The sequence below is a fragment of the Cryptotermes secundus genome, unplaced genomic scaffold (genome assembly GCF_002891405.2).
Source record: "Cryptotermes secundus unplaced genomic scaffold, Csec_1.0 scaffold48, whole genome shotgun sequence".
In the NCBI taxonomy this organism is placed as follows: domain Eukaryota; kingdom Metazoa; phylum Arthropoda; class Insecta; order Blattodea; family Kalotermitidae; genus Cryptotermes; species Cryptotermes secundus.
Window position 1 is genome coordinate 925774 of NW_019722965.1, and position 22699 is coordinate 948472.

General features: G+C 39.7%; 1 long non-coding RNA gene across 1 annotated transcript in view; it reads left to right on the forward strand.

Annotated features, from left to right (window-relative positions):
* The window catches only part of LOC111861549, a 205781-nt gene extending 188986 nt beyond the window's left edge, over positions 1-16795 (forward strand). Inside the window, exon 3 of the long non-coding RNA XR_002842258.2 lies at positions 16577-16795. This is a non-coding gene — a long non-coding RNA (uncharacterized LOC111861549). The remainder of the gene's footprint in view (positions 1-16576) is intronic.
* Positions 16796-22699: the final 5904 nt, after the last annotated feature.

A 22699-nucleotide genomic window follows, 5' to 3' on the forward strand; every position in this document is an offset into this window, starting at 1 on the left:
GTGAAATTGCGTTGAATGCAACAATTTTAGCGAAATAGGAGACACCTGAAGATTGTCGTATACGGCCGAAACCTGTGCGGAAGACAAGTGACTGATAACAAGTCATTAGAGGTGGAAATATATTATACGAAATGAATGATATATTAATGCAACAGGATGCTAAAAAAATATCACAATTTAAATTCAATTGGAGTTTGAATTCTCCAGTTAATTTAATCCATAATTGAATACATATATATATGTTGACTGTAAATTTGCTGAGTATCATAACTTCTATTATTCGTGTATAAAGTAAAGTTATCCCTGTGACAGGCCGTGAAGGCTCATAGGGTTGTGAGACGTTGAGGGTCCCACATTATCTAGACAATCGGCTCGATGATGGCGGAAAGACTTTCAGCCTTACGCGCCGACCACGCTTTACTCCCCAGGAAAATTATTTAATTAATTCCTGGTACTTATTTCTGTTAGAGGCTGAGTCGAATCCGGTGCCATAGTACGACTGGAAGGATTAAGTCAACTGAAAAAAAAATCCAATGACCACATCGGGACTTGAACCCGTGATCTTCCGGCTTGTAGCACAGTGCCCCAGTATTCGTGTATATTCACACTTAATTTCATTCATTCTGGCTTTTACATTTGAATACGATGATCTTGTGCTTTTCCTTCAACCTTTCTGCTGTGCAGCTGAGGTGATCTGATATTTCGACGCCTGAAGATTTAAAAATTCTCTCTCCCTCAGCAATTCAATCTGACGTATTTAAGGATCTCCCTCCTTCGTCTCAAATCCCTCTTCCTAATCATTTCTAGTTTCTTCTGGACTTCCTTTTACTCTTCTTTCATTGACTTTAAGTCACCTTACTTGATGCTTTAATTTTTCTATCAGCATGTATGCCAGTTATTGTTCCTTAGATTTTCAGTACTGGCAACACTGGTAGTACTCGTAGCAGTATCTCAAGATTTTGGAAACATTCTAACTTAATCTTCATAAAATGTATGAACAAACAAGGTAATTAAAATAATACACATTGGGCAACTCTGGTGGTGTAAGAGAGCAAGGAATTCTGGGCAGAACTGATCTCCTACTCTGATTTCAGAGGCTGTAGTTTTGGTATTACTGACGAGAGAGATTTATGAAGTACGTCATTGAGATGGGCTCAGGTGGCATGATACACATACCAAGTTTCTTGTCGGTCAGTTCCGTCATTCGAGTAATATTAGCATCATTACCTCAACGATTTGATAGCCTTCAGTGTCGGTATTATTGATGGGAGGGACTTATGAAGCAAACATTGAGATGTACTCAGATGGTACGATATGCATACCATACCTCATGATGATCAGTTGAGGAATTCAAGTAATATTAAGGTAATTACCTCAAAAACTTTCGAGACTTCAATGTTTGTATTTGTGGTCGGAGGGATTTATTAATTACGCCATTGAGATGGCTTCAGGTGGCACGATGTATACACCAAGTTTAAGCAATATTAAGGTTTTTGTAACAACAATTTGAGAAGCTGGAATGTTGGTATTACTGATGTGAGGGTTCTATGGAAGACACCGTTGACATGGGCTCAGGTGACATGATGGACATGGCAAGTTTCACTACAATCAGTTAGGGCATTCGAGCAATATTAAGGCTACAACTGCAATAATTTGAGAGGCAGTAAGGGATTTATGGAGTACGCCACTGAGATGGGCTCAAGTTTCATAAGTACTGTTTCTGGCATTGTAAAGCTGTTAGGAGAGGGTACTTGCAAGGACACTCAGATGGAAATGTGATATCGTGAAGACTATTCCTGTCCTTTCAAAATAAGGAAAGTAGGTAAAAATATGAAAGCAGATACCCATGTAGCTCATTATGTAGAAGCCGACGAAAACTATAAGGCCATACAGTTTAAAGCTTCATTGCTAAAAAGTGGCAAGGAACGGATGATTGCAAAGGATTTGGAAGCAAGCGGTCGCGGCTTAGTTATTGTAATATCCTGGAAATTGCCTGAGGAAAACCATGGAAGCACTTATAAGATTCGAACCGTGCATCTTCCAAATACGAGTAAATATTGCTACCGTTACATGAGTAAGCTCTGTAAAATTCCGTTGTAAAGAAACCTGCCATGTTCTGAGTAATCTGCAAAATTCTTGAAAGACAGATGTATTTATAACAAGATAATGAACTCGGTTGATAAACAATCTGTTCCCTGAAATCTCTCCCCCCCCCATCCCGTATGCTCTACTTACGGCTTACAAAATCTCTCTTTCCCACACTTAACGTGTGTCACCTATACATCACGAGGCGATCCCTTAAGCCTCCTAACAAAAATTAGTTGGTGGGGCACATAAAATACACAGAGAGCAAGATAATCTCATAAGCCTCCGAAAAGATTAGGAGGGACATACAGACACAGAGACAGCAAGGAGATCTGATAAGAAATTACGGGGATACACAGACAGACTGATAGACACAGACAGCAAGGTGAAATCATAGGCCTCGTGTTATTTATTTCTTCATAATAAGGAAAGGACATGGTGTAAACTAGTTTCCTTCCCATGGCTACCTACTCACTTGTGTCGCCATTTTAATTCCACAAAGAAATTTCGATCGCGAATAAATTCCTTAATTGTAGCCCGTGAGCAGATGGGGTATAAAAAAGATATACCCCTGAGCTTTACACTATCAGGTTTCCTTAAGCATGTATGCCTAGTTTTAACTTTATACGTTTCTTGGGTTTTAAGATAGAGAGTTTAAAACATACATACATATTCTCTTCTATTTATTTAAGTAAATATTGTGGTATGTAGAACCGTTGCTAGGCAACGACCTCGAAATAAGTAATTATACAACATTAATTGCTTAGTAACGGCTCTTCAAACAAGCATCTTTCCATTGGAACAAAATTATACAAGAATTTCTACTCGGTCCGTGCCGAGGTATTATGATATATATGTGAGTGAGTGAGTTAGTTGGTTGGTGAGCTATTGAGTTAGTTAGAGGACTGCTGCTGTTCAGTTATTGTGAGTTGTGAGAAGCTGGTAACTGAGAACGTGGACAGTTCGGAAACACAGAAGAAGGGGAAAGTCCGTCGTTGAAAGCCGCTAGCAAGCAACGGCACTAAAGAAGTGACTGTGGGCGTTAGTGTGTCTGTAACAGTTAACTCTAATGTGTAGTCACGCGCTGTATCAAAGAGTCCTGTAAATTCGATCATCAGCCCAAAACCGCATATAATCACACAATCACGTGACAATGTCATTGAATTTAGTCTCTCACTTTCACCTTGATAGGTCTCTTCCTACAGGGAGGAGATACTCGTATATCAATGAAACCCATCAACAAATTTTTCTGACTGTCATTTTTTGGTTCAATATTTTCTGTTTAGTTCATTAATATTACCTCCCAAATGAGTACTTTACAGAAATGGCCTTTATGCTGACAAGAAATGCTTGACTTTCGTGGCATATTCATTCCGTTTCTGTTGCTTAGAAAGGATTTCTTTATGCTTCAACACTTCTTTCACTCTTATACTTACTGTATTCACCATCGATTCTACATTCTCAACAAATGTATCTGAATCCATTATAAATATAACAAGAAACACAAATACAACTTTACAATAAAAGATTGTATACAATTAATCGAGCTAATGAGTGCTATTATACCTGCCTATTTACCACACAACAGAAACGAGCCAGCAACTTCATTAGCTGTGTGGTAATGATACTTTTTGTCGCAAAATACAGGGCTACTATAAAGGATTCATTCGTGTTTAAAACGCTATATTTTCCAAAGTATTACACATACAAATATGATTGGTATATAAGAAGAACCATAAACTTACAGAGTTTGTATTATTGGCAGCACCAGTTCAGTTTCTTTACAAAATGGTGACAAAGCAAGAAAAGAGTTTTTGTTTGTTGGAATATGCGAGATGTTCTTCTGTTATAGCAGTGCAACGCGCATTCAAAAGAGAGTATGGAAAAGAACCGCCATGTAAACAAAGCAGTTTGCTGTGGTATCGGCAATTTAAGGACACGCTGGATTGGGCGTGTTTGTGAGGATGACGTAGCTCTGTTCACTTGGCCCCCCAGATCACCTGATCTAACGCCTTGTGACTTCTTCCTTTGGGGGCACATTAAGGATCGTGTTTACGTACCCCCACTAGTAGGGCTGAGGGAACGCATCGATGCTGCAGTGATGACCATTGACAGGATGATGCTACAAAATGTGTGGAACGAGCTCGACTACGGCCTGGACATGTGTCGTGTGACCCAAGGGGCACACATAGAACATTTGTACAGTGTGAAGAAAACTTGGTGAGCTTACGGTTCCTTTTATATATCAATCGTATTTATAAGTGTAATGCTTTGGAAAGTATAGCGTTTTAAACAAGAATGAATCATTTATAGTATCCCTGTATATTAAGTGCTCAATCATTGCTCGAAACAGCCGTCACATTTTGCAGCTTACATCTCATTTTTCTACCGCTTTGATTTCGTGTATTTCTTTAACAATCTCCAAAATTTTGAAATAGCTACTAGAGTAGAAAAGTAGAAGTTTTTGTAGTAAATCAGGAGTAAAATTAGAACTATTTTGTTAAAAATTTTGGAATTTAACTGATGAAAGATTGGGTTTAAAATTCGTGGTTACTGATTCTATATGTACGATTCCTTCGTCAGTTTTAATAGAAATCAACACTAATGTTCCGAATACCCGTTAAGTTTAACCATGTCTCATATTTTTGACAATAACTAGAAGAAACTCAAGAATGTTGGAGCTATACCTCCACTCACTCCGTATGTCTTCATGGCATGTTGCTTAATTCATTACGCACAGGTTTCCCTTTACCATTTCACTGAGGAAGCTGCTACCACCTAAGTTTCTGTAATATAATAACATGTATATCCGATCATACCGCATAGCCGTTACTGCATCATTTGCTTGCTTACTATGAAGAGTACTATCTTCTGAGTTGTGACACCGTGTAGTATGGTGGATATTTACGGATATTTGGAAGGAAATAACTAGCTTGATCTTCAGGGTCGTAAAGCAAATAAGCAAGCAGGAAGCAGAATACTACCGCCGTGAGAACTTGAAACCTCACCTTATAGGTAATTTTACTAGAAATACATTTCATTTCACTTAGTTAATCTCCTCCACGTAGGTCGACATACTGCAAAGGGAATCCGTTTTGTTTTCTTGTCTTTCTCGTGAGGCCATTTTCTTCGGCTCGACAGTAACGAAGTTGCAGAAATGCGTCTCTTAGCTTCGGCATGTTCATTGGTGAGCATGTAAGATGGCGAAAAAGCAAACGGGCGGTGATGCGGCAATGCTTTCACAGTCGTAATAGGGAGGTGCTCAGTTGATGGTTTTACTCATTCTTTTTAGGAAGATGTCCGTTATTTCCTCAGTCGGACAGGAACATCTTCTTCCACGTCCCTTCCAATTTATCATTCATCTGTCATCCTCTCACTTGACGCTGTACAATCTAGTTACTGAAAATGTCATGCAGTAGGTAGCTCGTGCCGCTGAAAGAATTTTCATAAAAACTGATATTGGAAAGATTCACTAAAATGTGACAATTTGGTTAAAATCGATCGACAGATATATTTGCGCTAAGTATTTATTAGACGAGTAATCTTTTCCAACAAACGTTGCAAAGGAAACTGAAACGCATATTAAATTCATTATTATCTGTCCATAATTATTATAATGTCGAAGTTTAATATCTAGAAATCATGACCGAGCAAACGCACCGGAATATTGTTACGATGTGCTTGAATTTCCCAAATTGTCGATGCTGTCCTAGCCCTGGAGATGGCTGTTAAATTCTCTGAGTCCATCCACCGCTACACATGCAACAATTAATTTAGGTACAACATGTAAGATTTGAGGTTTTCACGGTATTCTTCATGGGTGTAACATATTTAACGACGATTCTACACGAAGGCCTACAAGAGTTTCTGCACGTATTTCGTTAAGTATTTGTCAGACGGAATATTTTTAACAAACTCTGCAGAGAAACATGAAATACATGTACTATGCCACAACATCTTTTTCTCAAATTTAATGGTTCTTGGAGTAATTTGTGCTATGCATACGTTTAGAAACTCGTCATATTCTTTAATCAACCATGGCCTTCTGAACAAATTCTCAGTTAAGAAAAACTTACGGAAGATTGTAATTAGTTTAAAAAGAATTTAAATGAACTTCTTTCACCCTTTTGATATAGTGATCTACGACTTACAGCACACATTAAACAATATATAAATATATATACATATTATGACGCATATTCCCACTGATAGGCAACGGCTCTATAAACACCTTCCCGCGACAGATTCTTCGTAAACAGTCTGTTGCTAAGTAAAGCCTACAAAAATGCGTGACAGTAGTAGACGTCCATTCTTACACAATGGACGTGTTTTCTGTGGAATCCGCCCCGAGGCTATTTAAGATTTAGTGACTCTGGCTCCAAATGTTCAGTTGAAAAGTAGAGAGAGTAGTGGAGTACTGTATTGTGATTAGAAGTATAGAGTGTCCAGTCAAAGATAGTGAAGCAGAGAGCAACTGCGCTAACTTTATTTTGCACCGAAGAAGAACAGAGGACTGTGGTTAGTTTCTGTGAACAGAACGCGTTGAAAATGATTAAAATTCACACAAATTTATGTGCTCCCTATGAGTACACTACATGACCTCGACGGAAAGTATACGAGTGGGTAGACACGTTTAAGAAGGGCAGGACAATGATAGGATGATTGAGAATGATCAGAAAACCGGTCGACAGGAACAAGTGATAACAGTAAGAACACGCCATGGCCATGAGAGAGTATTTCGACATGTTATAAAGTGATTTAAGGCCAGCCATTCACAAGAAATATGGAGGAAATTACTGGAAGTTGCTTTCACCTTGCACGACAATGCTTGACCAGTTCTCGACCATCCGGCATGGAGTCCGCACCTTGCGCCTTCGGATCTCCATATAACTGGACCTCCAAAGGGGGCTCTCGGAGGTCGTCGGTTTGCAAATGATGACGAGGTGAAGACTGCTTTCTTCATAGCCACCGCCGTGAAAGCCTCAAATCTTACGAGGTGAAGACTGTTTTCTCACTGGGCCAAAACTTTTTCTAATGGCATAAAAAGCTTTTGGACCTCCGAGCAAAGACGAAGACGCAGGAAGTCTGCAAAAATGTGACACTTTTGTAAGATTTCTTACTAAATATATTTGTGGGAAAGAAGAAATGTGCGGAAACTTCCTGAATCACCTTCGTATATTGCAACCTGTACCGCTTACGTATTTGCTGTCGAGAGAATCGTGATTCCGTAACAAAGTGAATTCCTCTCCTAAGGAGAGAACACGGTAAATCCTCGATCATCTGAAAACAGAGGTATCAATTCTTAAATCGTTGTTGTGATGCTTCGCATAGAGTTTCGGTTGGAATACAAATGATTCTGAAAGTCCAGTACTTTCTCAGGTCCAACTGAAATGTGTTACGGCAATAAATACAACTGTATACAACTTAGCCCAGGGTCTTTGGATTTTATATGCCTTTAAATATACGACACTGTCCTCTGGGATGTGACGCCTTGTAGTCCTGTAGAAGTTTACCGACGTTTCAGAGTAACGTACCGGCCCCAATCTTCTGGACCGAAAAGTAAACCAAGCAGTCAGCAGCTTACCGGTTGTTTACCTCGCATCCCAGAAGACTCTTTTTACATGGGTTTGACAAGAATTCAGGGGTTTCACTTTACTCTACCGCAGAAACCACAGTGGCAACACAATTGCATAAAAATCTACAAATAAGGGCAGTTCCATCCAACGGCAGGGCAAGAATACACAAAACAAAACTACATCCGTTACCACCTGACAAATTTGCATTCTACTATTCATCCTCGGAGAGAGAAAGAAGTGAACTTTCTGTGTTACGTGCATCTATTAACAGCATTTAAAGCATTTAACCAATTTCTGCTCTTAGCTAAATGTTAGCTAGTTCGTCCCTCAGTAGAGAATTGATGCAATGATAAAGCTTAAATACAAAATATACCTGAGGATGGCCATGTAAGGTAGAATGATGTTGCATAAATAGTGAAATGCTGATTTAAAAAGTGACAGTGTGGCAATAGCCACGCAGCCGTTGAAACACTAAGTACTCGTAAGTTACATTAGTACGAAAAATAGTAAATATTATATTATTTTAATACCGTATTTACGCATGTATAGGCCGCGTGCGTGTATAGGCCGCAGCACAATTTTCAGACAAATTATAGAAAAAAGAATTTTCTTGGAATATTATTTGAGGAGTAGAACACCCTGTATTACTAATTATGACTATTTTTTTTTTAAATGAAGTGTGATTTCGAATATTTCGAATATAAGCCGCACCCCAGTGTTCATCTTGAATTTTTGGTAAAAAATGTGCGGCCTATACATGCGTAAATACGGTATTTTGCATGTGCCCTTCTTGTCCTCAATTATAATTTTTTAATCTGTGGGGCAACAGATACCTGGTCCACCCCCCTAACGACGCCGTTGTAAGAAATTACCGAACTATATAAAGTTTCCAAAATGACATCTTCCTTCAAATTGCCTAACAGATAAGATAAGGATAAAGACTGAATAGTGAGGGCTTTATGCTGTCTGGGTCAAGAATTGATACAAAATTAACTGTTGTTCGCCGTTACTTTAAACATGGGAACATTTCGTCAATGTCATGAGAAGCAACGTGTTCACTTGCACACATGCCGCACTCTCGTTGCAGCAATGGCCTCGCCAACTGCGCGTCCACAGTTTTCTGAAATGGAAGGCAATTCCAGTGCTCAATAAGGAAGTTGGTAATGCTTTTAGTAAATCAGACACCAGCACATGTCATTGTGTGCATGTTTGCAGGTTGCTTTGTCTTCTTAAAAATGGCATATGCCCTCTCTGCCTATAACTGATAAAGCCCTACTTCATAGGAAGTACTCTCTAGAGTCAAGAATTTTTCTGGATCACACACTTTGTATGAACTGCTGGGGGAGCATTTAATTGTTAAATATTGTTATGAAGATTTGAAACTTCAGAACTCCAAGGGGCCCAGTCGAACTTCTGCAATGGAGAAAGTTTGTAAACAATCAGAACTTGCCCAGTTTCTGGCAAGACTCTTATGTAAACGCTGAGCCAGCATTTGTGACAAATGTAGTGAACTCTTCTGTTTATTGACAAGCATGAAGAATGCTGACAAGTAAAAGTCAGCTATTAAATACCCCAGGTCGGGGATATGCAAGAGCCACTTAATAGACAACTTTCATGAGGTACCTCTGAGCGCTATGACCCACCGCAACCTCGTTTTATTAGTGAAAGTTTACGAGGCAGATGCCGCACTCATCCTAATAGGTAGTGGACCACACGCACAGCGAGACTACAGCAAGGCCATGGCAGCTTCATCAGCTTTACTGCTTAATTGTATCCATACTATGTAATCAGGTAAGCAGAGAGTATGAGTATGGTCTCACCTAGGCTGTGTAGGACAAATAGAGTGGAATTAACAAGTTCAGTGTACTCATACTTCAGATGTACACTTGTAAATTAATAATGTAAATAGACACCCTCTTGTATTTTGAGCTTATTCTGGTACCCCCCTCTCTGAAAGGTTAGAGGCCGTATGGTGGCAACAACCTGTGCAATTAGGCAAAATTAAGTACAAAACTCTACTTCTCCAATCCCGTACCTTGAAAGGTCACCCATTTCATACTGACCCTTCTGAGAAGCCAAATGACTTGCGAGGTAGACACAGCAGCTGCGGATAGAGGTAGCTAACGAGATCAGGGGGCAGACCGCTCAGCTACAGTCTAGAGGTAGCTCAGACGGGCCATACCCAACGGGCCTCCATGCTCCTACCCACCCACCGCTGTAGCTGCCTTCTCTGAAAGCGCTACTTTCTAGCAGTAGTGTTAGCAGTTTGGGACAGTACAACACTGCACAGAAACGATGGCATGACAAATATAGTTATATATTTATGAAGTTTAACTGACTGAAAATTGTTTTACTCACTTCCATGTGCACGTGATGCAGGTCACTGCTTGCGCCATGAAGGCATATGTTACTGTAATTACCCAACAGGCTACATTGGCTTTGTGTTTTGATACAGGTTCTATGTGCTCCTGACGTACCCTTTGGTTTTTTCAGCAGCGCTTCTTGTGAGACCACCACAACTGTCTTCATATGGAAAGGCCGCAGCCTCAAAAAATATAGAAAATTCTGCATCACCTATGCAAAGCAGTTACTTAATATGAACTTGAGAAAAGTCAGAAACCAGTACCCATAAGATCTCTCTCTCTCACCCCCCCCCATCCAACCCCGTTTAATCAGGACATGAATGTTCTACACAGTAATATTTATTCAGCAGAACGATCTATAGACTGTAATTTTCAAGTTTGTAAAAGTTACAAAAGAGTTCATCTCATATTATTTATGATATTTTACCAAATTTGGAGGGTATTACAACCTTAGTTTTCTCACTGTAACTGCAGAAATGTATTCTTATTTGCTTAAGATAATCAATTTTTGCAGTGCCTCATATCAAGTCTTCTCCCTAGTTTCTCCTCTTCTTAGTACTTCTTTCTCTTCACTTACATCACATGGCGTTCTCTTGCCACATTTACGCGATCCCTGGCAATACTAAAATTATTGGAATTTAGGTTCTCACAGTAGTCAATATGGTGAGGAATGTATTGTGGCATATTTATTCAAAGCAATAACTGTGGAGCCAGAGAAACAGCCGTCGCTAGAGAACGGCTCTGAAAAAGCAATCGTTTCTAGTCAACTGTCGCGAAGCAAAAAATGGAACGCCTGTTGCGAGGAAGCAGATTATTGATAAGTGACAGCTGAAAGGCAATAATTGAACAAGGAACAGAGGAACGGTGTTCTCTGTTGCTGTTCTTGCCGAGATATTATAATTATAATAATAATTAAATTGTAAGCAACGGAAGTACAGAAACATGGAGATATCTTGAACATTCCGATGTTCTCGGATGCGGGTGGCGCCCTGCAGTCTGGTAAAAATACGCTGAGGTTTCCCAGGCCTGTTGCCAGTTACTTACTTAGCTTACTCTCTGACTCTGAAAATGGAGGCAGTAAGTTCCTCCGAATTATCAATACATTTCTACCAGACTGCATGGTGTCACATCCCAAAGGATGATAATGTTCATAGCGTCTTGCTGCAGAACAAAGGTACCTAAAGCTGATACAAATCGATATGATCTGATTAGTGACGTACTTCGAGATTTCATCCAAAGCTCAGGGTTTACAAACGGAGTAAACTCAATGGATGCATGTAAAAACTGATTGAAGACTTTTATAATTACACCAAAAATTAAAGTGATTACAGCATTACAAGTTTCGTGCCCAGCACTTAATATCCTTTATACTTTAAACTTGGTGCAAGTCTAGAGAAGAATGTTAGATTAATCTGACTGTATAATCGTAACTAAATTTCTATCGTCCTCTTGCATCTGGCAAAAGAAGAGGCCTGTACAATGACAGTTTTCCTGGAGTGAGTTTCAAGATAACATTTGTAACCCCTGTTCATAGAACGCCCTTGCACCTTCTCGTAACATAGTGTACCTCTTGAGATCTGTATCCAGTTTGTGATATAAGACAGTTATTCTGTTTCCAAAAGCACAGACACAAAATGCCTAATATTTCGGTGTCGGCCAGCTTTATGATAGTGGAACTGGTGGTCGAGATGTTGCTTCTTGCTGTGGATTACAGTTTCGCATGAATTGTCGTTCCACACAATTCTACCACGGGTTTCACTTTATTGAATTGCCCCAAATAACTTTACACCTGTCTTCTTTTATTAATTCGTGTTCCTCCAGTGGTGATGTTCTCTATCATTTGCTGCATATTTCTTCTTTCTCTGTATTGATGTACGTATATTTTTGGTTTTAGCCCTGTGCGTCACGTTATTTCCTGCTAGGTCGTGTCTTTTTCTGCTTAGTTCGCACGCTCGGATCAGATGCGAAGTAGATGCTTTGTCTGCCTGCCTGCCTCTCCCAGTGGACAAGTGTTACGTCCATACGGAGTTTCTGAACACGCCGAGAGATGATGGATGGGCCCATGGAGATAATTCCATGAAGTGTGATATCGGGGCAAGTTTCCAATGTATCCAGCAGAAGTTTAAGTAGGCCTGTGAAGATAAAAGAACCAGTGACATCTCCGCGATTATAAGTGGATAATGTGTTTATATCTACAGAAGTTTAGCTTCGCCTCCTTTCGAAAAATAATTGTTCCAACCGGGTGTTCAAATAATTCCCGCTAAGCACGTGATAAACTAAAATGGAGTAGGTTGAAATAGCGGCAATGAAGGTCACTGGATTCTTTATAGCTACTCGTATATATGTATGTTCATGTCAAACAAAGAGTCTATTTGAAAACAGATCTGAAGTTTGAGTTTTAATTTCAAGCGAGCACTTTCATTAAAACATCAGTAGAGTAATAAGGACTGTGTGTGAGAATGTTGGTGTGAAGTAGCGGGGCTGGAACGGGGTTCACTCGGCCTCGTGATGAAAATTGAGGAGCTATTTCAANAACTTATAAGGCAATCTAATGTTTAAAAAAGTTAAACACTGGATGAAAATTAATTTTTTATTTCATGATATCTACTATAAGAATATCAAAATGAACTAAGTCTTGCTGTGGGCTTCATTTCCATTTGCAGAAATATTACCTTCAAGAAAACAAGGATTTATTTATAAGATACTGTCACGTGTTAGTGACTAGACATAGAGTATGGATCGGTAACTGGATTTACTGAACATTTAAAAATCGTAACTTCAAGTAATTATCGCTAAGCTACATACTTTACAATTCACTACAGCAGACGGCAGTTCTTCTGTTCATCTTCAACAGACGTTGCTAGGTTACGGTTCAGTTTCCGTATTCAAAGGCTCTTGTCTTCGCTGGCTGGCGACTCTCTCACAACTGACATATGGTGGCAACAGACGGCTTCTAAGAACACTAACCCCCTTTGCGATCCGTGACGTACATACAGGTGTCATCGGCAAAGTCGGCCAGATAAACACCAGGCGTATATTCTGTACAACGGTGGAGACAGGACGGAACCTTGAGGCACCCCTGTATGCATTTTCCTTGGCGCAGACATTTCGTCTTCTGCTGAAAATCTGATTTTTTTTTGCGAAAGAAAAGAGCTAATAAGCTTGATCAGACTGGCCGAAAATTCCAATTTTGATATTAAACATAAAGTTTAAAGCCAGGGTCCCATGTAGATCAAAGGCGTTTTCGTTATTCGAGAATACTGCAGCCGTAGACATATTGTTAAAATTAAGGCTCATGTGGCCCGTAGGCTTCATAAAATGCAATACCGTACTGTGACGTGGGACTCACGTACATTTTCGACGGACTGAAAAATCCACCTCTTTCTCCTTATACAGCCTCAATACGAACTGCGTAGAAAGCACGGCTTCCAACAATTCCTGTTGTTACGAAGTTATTCGGTACCGTGGAGTCATGTTTTCAGTGTCGTTGCCTATCAGTGGATGTCTTTTCTGGGTCTGCTATTCCGGCTTTCATCCCTAGTGTCACAGTATGAGAAAAATACAGTAAATTATAAAATATGCTCTCAAAGCACGTAAATAGTTTTACCCGTGTTTTCGGAGGGTATCAGAAGGTAAGAGCATAGAATAAACGGAAGATGTATGATAAATGAACCTGCACCCTGCAACTTCGCTTACCGAGCTTCATGCACGAGTCAGCTTTTTCGAAAATATTATGCACGAGAACGTCCCTTGTGGTGCTCATCCTTCTTCTTCAAGCAGCTAGCAAGGGAAATGTACAACTGGGGCATGTTTCCAGCAGACCTAATTTATGCTCGAAAATGAGAAAAGGTGAGGGGTGAACCATCCAGGCAGGTGAACCCATCCCAGGGTCCTTTACTGTTTGGATACAAAAATGTGACGCTGTAACATGAGAGCGTCGTGGACAGAAATAGGTAAATTATATTACCATGAGCCGCTCTCTGAAGAGATCCTGGATCCACAGGGACAGTGCCACAAGCCAGGTGAATATGATGATGAATTCTGCTCAGAAACATTGGTATTGTCGTGACGGGCGAGACTGAGAGCAGGCCTCGCAGCTGCATGCATATGACAAGGTGCTGGCTGCTACCTGCATGTTTCGTTAATAACTGGGTCAGCTCATAGAGCATCTCAAAATACACACAATCAAAATTGTAATGATAATAATGCGAATGAAAATGTTCCATTCAATTGTTTATTATTTACGTGCCTAGTCAACAGCCTCAAGGCAAATTACAGACACAAAGTTGCTAGTGACAATCGAGAAATATAATGTATAGATATTTAGAACTACTACTACTACTACTACTACTACTACTACTACTACTACTACTACTACTACTACTACTACTACTACTACTACTACTACTACTACTACTACTACTACTACTACTACTACTACTACTACTACTACTACTACTACTACTACTACTACTACTACTAATAATAATAATAATAATAACGTAATTCTAGTTTATGTTTGTGCATATAATAATACTCACAATTATACCATATTATCAAAAAACGATTGAGGAGAACGTTCCTGGCTCCGACTACGTCAACGTAACTGCAAATATCAGCAGCTGCTGCACATCCAACAGAGGGACAATTTCTACATGAGGAGCAGACATTGAACAATGCAAAGTCTCTGATATACCGAGAAGGAAGTCGGAGACCAACAATTTCCAAAACAGAATGACAGAATTTGAAACAAAAGTAAACTTGAGTAAGAAACAGAGCATCGAGGCGATGTCTCCTTGTACGTGAAATATGCAATTTTAACTCCTCAAGGGCAAGAGAATAACTGTAATGGACTTGAGGAAAGAAACGAGTAAAACAGAGGGCAGCAAACCTCTGCTGGATGCGTTCCAACTGTTGGCATCAGTTGACGTAATTGAATTCCCGACTACGGACGCATTTTCAAGCTTAGATCTAACTAATGCGACGTATACTTTGAGCATACATTCTAGAGACGAGAAATTGAAAGTAATGCTACGACCTATACCCAACAGCATAACGCAGTGAGAGAAAATATAGTCGACATGGTCATGGAAATGAAGTTTAACATCAATAAACACTCCCAGGTCTTTTATGGAGTCGGTCCTAGTTATAGAGGATTGACAGAATTGATAATCTTAGATCAGTACGTTGGTTTTCCTGCAGAAACTTTAGTTTTATTGATGTTGGGATTCATACAGTTAGCAATGCACCAAACAATAATAATAACAGCAATATTCAATTCAATTCAATTCTTTATTATTTATGTGCCAAGTCAACAGCCGCAAGGCCAATTACAGACTTAGCACAGTGTAGATGAAAGTAATTACGTGTAACATTATACAAACATTAGTCAAACACATTATAAGTCAAAAATAAATTACAGGCAATTTCTTGGGTAAACACAATAATGAATAAAAGTAAACAAACAAGCAAATAAATGANTAATTAATATAAATATAATATTATAGTAATAATAATGAAAATAATTATAATAATTTCTTGGGGCAGAGTACTTCCTTAGAAATAGTCGCTCAGTTACTCAAGAATTATATGTATTTGGTACATTTTAATATTATCTTCTTACTTATGTGTATGCCTCCGAAGAAACAATACTGCCATAACTGTAATATATATGTCCGAACTTTATCTGTTTTCCTTGCTTTCTCAATAAATGCTATATGTTCCCCTTCTCACATTTCATGCATTTCTTTATTCATTCATTTTCATTCATTCATCAATGGCACTACAGCCCTTTGTTGGGCCCTGGCCTCTTCTTCGGTTTCGCAATGTTTTGTTACAAAAACGGTGGGACTCTTTGGAAGGTGGATCAGCCCGCCGCTACCCACACACAGGACATCAACACAGAATAAAGGCACACACAGGTATTCATGGCTTTGAGTGGGATTCGAAACCACTATCTCAACATTCGAGCGTGCGAATACAGTTCATGCTTTAGTCGGCGCGGCCACTGTGATCGGCCCTCCATTGTTCTCCGTCAGAATATTTACTCAGTTACACAAATTATGAAACTCTTATGCAAGTTACTTCCTTTTCGCAGGTCAGTATAATCGTCCCAAGTTATTGTCAAACTCGGTTAGCCTAGTCTCATGTGTATGGACGTATGTGTTTCCGAAAAACTGTCATCCTGCAAATTTGGAGGCTTTTTGTTAACTGGTTTTAGTGCTTTCGTGTCATAAATTCACACGACCGAAATTATATTATAATTATTCAAGACAATGATTAGCTGTCTACAGTAGCAACAGGTTCTTACAAGGTGGACAAGTTATTTTCCATTTATCGCTGTGGATGAGGAGACGGGCTGCTGCTAATACGGTTCAGGATTTCAGAACCCTGTGTACAATGACTTTCTTGAGGTACTTGGAATAGTCTCTCACATTTATACTCAAACACACTTAGTTCCTATTATAGTCTCCTAGATTAAATCCAATATAAGTCTTCGAATGTTAGAAATAATTTAAAACAACAACTCTTGTCTTTTTCTTATTTTGACAGGTAATGACATATTGTACGTGCGACTGAATACAGAGGAAATCAGAGTAAAGCTACGTCGATACGGCTGACAGCAGGACCGTCTGAATACATACCTTCTTCTAGGTAGCAGTCCGAAAATTAGAAAAAATATGCAGGTGGTTTCCTGATCTTTTCCTAACAAGTGTACTGTCTCTTTATTGTTAAAAATGCAACAAATTTGTACATACGAGAGAGAGTCAATAAATAGGTCACAAATGGAAGTACAACAGCTTAAATGGACGTAATAGGTTTCCTATATATATATATATTTCACTAGGTAACAGCACAGTCCAACTTCATTACAGTCTAGGTAGCAGAGGCGCATACGGATGTTCAGAGGCTAGTTTCAGTAGTCAAAATGGCGATCTTGCTTGAGGAGTGGGCTAAGGAATAGCAACGTTCTGTTGTGCGTTTTCTGTGGGCAAAAAGAATCAACGCAATGGACATTCATAAAGAAATGTTTTCTGTTTACGGTGGGAAGTGTTTGTCGAAGCTCTTTCTTTGTTGCATCTTGAAGAAGTTTGCACTTTTCTTTTGGGAAGCTTTGCCAGATTTGTTGCTCAGTTTGCACTACCCAGGGGACACGTATGACTTAAAGAACGTCACGGACGCGAGCAACTTTGTCCCCCTTCCGCGAAAGGTTTTCAAAAAATATTTCCGAGCGAATTGGCTACAAAATGTTCGCCCATAGGAGAAACCCCAGGTTTTAGGTAGTTTACCGAAACCTGGAATACGGTTTTTGCTGTTCCCTCATGCAGTGACGGAAATTCTCTTTCTATAAATATTGTTTCCAGTTCTCCGCCCACTGCCCATGGAAATGGCTATCGGTTTGATCCAGCAGATGGATGGGGTTTGATGCTACCTATGGACTGTACCCTCAGGAACGGTGGATGCTCATGAACCTCGAGAGCTGTCCGTCTGAAAAATCAAAGGAAAATAATTTACATATACGCCCTCTCGGAAGGCACGGAGCAGTTTCCTTATCACACGAAAATGGATCTGAATGGCGACGGGGCAAATATGCCTTCTATTTTTATTTTTCTACCGTCGGATCATAAAACACTCTAAGTAATGACTTGTACGGATGTCCCAGATATCGGAAATTTAAATTATTAATAGGTTATAACTGGTCTGGACTTCCACGAGCTTTCTTAGCACATATTTCATATGTGATTTTGGGCGTCATACCCCCCCCCCCATTGTGATTTTTGATCTCATGTTTCCACAGTAAGATCTGGTTTAAGGCCGCACCATAGCTCAAGCGGTTAATCTCTGGCTTCCCACCGCGGCGCATCTTCTGTCCGTTCCCATTAATACACACGTTCACACGTTCCTTGTCTAAACATGTGCATAGACGTATTAATTAATTGTTATGATGCGTTACTGCTTTAAGCACAGGATGCTGTTATTGCGTGTGATAACAGCTTGTTCGGTGTAGCCTCATTACCAGTGACATAGTATTAAATATCTTGCAATTTACCAAGGAAATAAATATATGAAAACCAAACACTGACAGTCAACAAAATACTGAGGTGTCAGTCTTCCTTTGAAGGTTCTGCTACTATATACCGTTACACCAATAGCGGAATATTGTGATACTGGTAAGGTCAGCGACCAATCATATGCCGGCCGAGGACTCGAAAATAATACCATCACTGATTCTCAAGACATAACCAGAGTAGTGTTGCGACGGTTATATCTACCCCTGCCATTTTCATAAATTAATGGAGTCCTGGAGTGTTTCATCTGGGACCTATCCTTCAACAACCGCTGGTGTAACTTGATCTGCGTGAGGGTTCATATCTGGAGACACTGGGCTGCAAGCTTAGTTTAGATTAAGTTTTAAGAACAAGAGAGAAGTTGAAGGGTGCATTTTGTCTGTGTTGGAGCTATGAGAAGGCTGGCCAGGCTTACGTCCGCCAGCGCTTGTATGTAATATACACACAGTCTCAATAAATCCTCTATAATCTGTAGTGAGTAATTGCTCTTTGTGGTTGGAATACACGCTCAGGCAGCCAACTGACAATCATCATCACTGAATTATTACGCTACCGCTCGGCCAACGTAATTCAGTTGACCAGCCAACATCTTGGGTCACGACAGTAGTCTCCACATTCGAAACCTTTGTATTCTAGCCGAATTTTCTGTGGCCCATGGTTTCGCCTGTTGTATGCTCTTACCTTGTGGTTCTTGCAGAGCATTGGGGAAGAAAATGCTTAGAACTGTTTACTCACAGCTCTGACATCTGCGTGGTAAATACCTGTTTTGAGGAAAAGATTGTCGATAATTTCAGAAGTAAGAGGGCAATGTTTCTTGAATTAAAATAAACCTAAATCTTCCTTCATGGTCTGTTCTCTTCTGCAGGAGGAGATGAACGGTTTGAGGAGAATATTCGGGTTTAATGGAGAAATGAAAATGTATGGAAAATAGTGCATAATTTTCGGGAACTGCGATTTCCTAAGTACGAATACTATTAGGGTACAAGAATGAATGAGAAGAGATATGATTCATGTAGCACGCGTCGAGGAGATGAGAGGTAGCTATAAAATTTGAATCGAAAATCGCGATAATGATACTACTTGGGGTATCCAGGCGTATAGGAGAATTTCAAGGAAAAGAACGTGAGGGTGTGTCCTTATTTCATTTCGTAGCCATGCCAGCTATTGTGAATATATAATTGAACTTTCGGGTTTCATAAACAGCTGTATGAAAAGTCACCATTTCATTGGCTCGGAGAATTCAAGAATAAGTGCTTTGCATGGAGTCACAAGTTACATATGGAGGAATGGACAGATGCACGTGAAAGACGAACTGAGTACGCTGTGGAACTGGTCGTGGTATACCCTTCGCACATATATCTGGAGAATTTGTTTAAAATAAGGAGAATTTCTGTCAATAGTCAGCCTCTGAGCCGGTAATAGTGGCAAAAGCCTTCCAAATACGAATTAGAATTTCAAACGTCCTAATTTCAAACTGCGCCAAATGCTTAGTTTGGATCGATACTCCCTTAACAGTTTGTGGGCTAATGGAATGTGATAAGACGTACCACCAGTCGTATAAATAGTTTAGCAGCTGTGAGTTCCGAACTGCTATAAACCCTTTACATTTCAAATTGCACTACGTCGTTTTCTTATCTCTTTCTCCATACTCCAAAGTTTCGGGTCTTCATGTTTCTAACATTAAGATTAACAGACGCACACACAATTACTAAATGAACACTTCAGACATAAGCCTATATTAATTCAAATTAGGAAGGTGTAATTTAAAGTAATCCCTGAAATAAAAGTGGTATTAATGTTCAAGTTTTGCTGGCAGTTACCTAAATTAAACCAATAGAGAACTGAGATTCATTAATTATGATATTTAAGTCATGCTTATTGGAATCGAAATTGTCTAAAGAACCAGATTCCAGAACAGCACAAGATGAAGATGCCAAGGAAATGAATAACTTATCATTAATTGCAGAATGAAGAGAACAATACTGCAATGTCTTGCTTAATTAAGAAACTCTTTAATGAGTTTATTCCATGTACAAATGAAGTTCCATGGTCCTTGTAGAAGCAGTCACGTTAGCTCAAAATGTGCGTGATAGAGCCACATGTAAGTCGCATGAACACTTCTTCCTTCACACGCAGTTAATCAGAGTTATTATCTCAATGATGACTTACACTGGGTTTCTTTCAGTCTTCTTGCTTCCCGAGTTACTTCGTAGGAGTGATATATATACGTACTATTTCAGATTCTGCGAGTTACGAGTACAGAGTTACGGAACTTGAATGGACCGATATTTGTTGGAAATTTAATTTATGTATAACGGAGTTTGGACGCTGGCCATTTAGAAACAAGTTTAGAATTCTGAACAGTTACAATTCAACGTTGAAAGTACTGCCATAAAATGTGTTTATAAATATTTCTGATATGGAATTAGAACGATCTGATATTTGTCGTCACCGATACCAAAATATTTTATTATTATTATTCTATTTCCCTCAAAATGGTGTTCGCCTGGACGCTTTTATATTTTACAAAACAATTACTATCCAAATTTGGGAACCATTCTGTGAGTAGAACTGCTGCCCTTCATTCCTGAATTTAAAGTCGAATTAGTTAAAATGCAATTAAAATAAACATTAGCAGTTGAAACACACCCAGCAGATGGACAACTGTTAACGGAAGAGCAGACCTCGAAAACATAGAAAAACGTGATATACCGAGCAGGACATCGAATTCTGTATGTGTGTGGATGTGTGAATGCAGCCCTTACTTCATAGAAAAAGACAATGCATCTGGATTAAAATGGCTAGACTGCAAACGCCGTTTCGGCAAGCAACTGCAGCCCATTCTGAGAACCGTGCGAAAAATATACACGTAAATACACCACGTGAACAGGAGTCGGGATAACTCAGTCGGTAAATATGACCTGTGGGGTGGACGGCTACGGTTCGATTCCCGCCAAAGTCAATATTTTTCTCTTCCCACAGCGTCCAGATCGGCTCTGGGACCCACCTAGCCTCATATCGAACGGGTACTGGGGGCGAATTCCTCGGGAGTAAAAGCGCCTTGGTCTTGGAAGTTGGTCACCAGCCTCCATCTCGTGCCGAGGTCAAGAATGGTAGAACTACACCTCCCCTCCCACAAGTCTTCATGGTGTAACAATTAATTCAGCACCAGGACAAATTACCTCAATAATACAAGCCACGTACGGCTTATTTAGATTTACTGTGTATCTTAGAAATGTTCTTACAGTGCGGGATATGCACGTATTTGACAAAACTAACTTCATTTGGGAAGCAGTTGTACCCAAGATGATAACGAAAATTCTCGCGTAATTCGCTACGCAGAATGTGACTGCCGTGTTCACAACAACAGCCCAATGAACATCCTCTCCACTACCTAATACACTACTGCTCTAAGATCCATTTTGATAATACTGTGGCATATAAATCCATTGCTAGACAACGACTCGGCAAACATATTTCCGCGGAAGCGTTCTCGTGCAACAATAGGACGTCCATTGCTAGGCAAACGGATCAGTGAACACGCCTAGAACAATAAGGGACAATAGAAAACGGTACTTTCTGTGGGATCCGCCCGAAGGCTATATAACGGGAAGCTCCAAGTGAGCAGTTAGTTGTTTTCAGAAGTTGAGAGACTTCACTTGAAGAAGGGTTCAATTGAGTCAGTTGTTGTCAAGAAATGAGTCGAGCCCTGGAGATGGCAGTCTCAGATGACTGAAAGGAAATGGCGATAATGGAATTAGGCTGTGAAAAGAAGGCTTCATGTTTGATTTGAACTTACAGCGAGACTGCTGTAAATCCATTGCCAAGATACTGCTTATGAAGACTGAGAGCCCTGGTGGTGTGTAACGGTGAGCTATAATGTACGTAGAGCGGGAATAGCGCTGTAATGCATGTAGACCCACGTTATGGGAATAAAGTGACGATGAATCCAATCATTCAATCCAAAACCCCGTCTAAAAGTCACCCCTACGCATGACAATATCCTCCAATCATAGCATCTCAAATATTCTCTTAGTTTGATTTAATTCGACTGAAAATTTACATCATTCCTGCTCTCACTCCCGCATGCTGCGTGATTTACAGATATTATATTTATTGATTTTAATTAATTGTAATAATATTTGGCGAAGATTAACATTTATAAGCTCCTCATTTTGTGATTTTTCTATTCTCCTGTACGTCTTGTTTCTAAGCCCCAGATTTATACCCACCAGCTTGCATAAATAAAAACGTTATTCGTGTCTGCACGCAGTACAGGACTCAGTGACTAATTACATTTATATCAACACAGAATCTCGAATTTTGATTCTCTCATTCAGCAATACGTTCGCAAGTTGCGAGATTGCGCTACAAGTAGTTTTGACGTCAGTTCTCACTTCTGCGGTATGACGCCGTGTGGTCCGGTGACAACTGCTATTCGGAGAAACTTGTCGCCTCCGTCCTCAGGTGTGGGAATCCCAAATGCTACTCATGTAACAACACACACTTGTTTTAATTTCTAAATATATGCATGTTTTCGACTGTAAACGGTCAGTTTCAGTTGATATACGTGTATGTGTAACGTCTACACCGTGAGTGCAAAGTT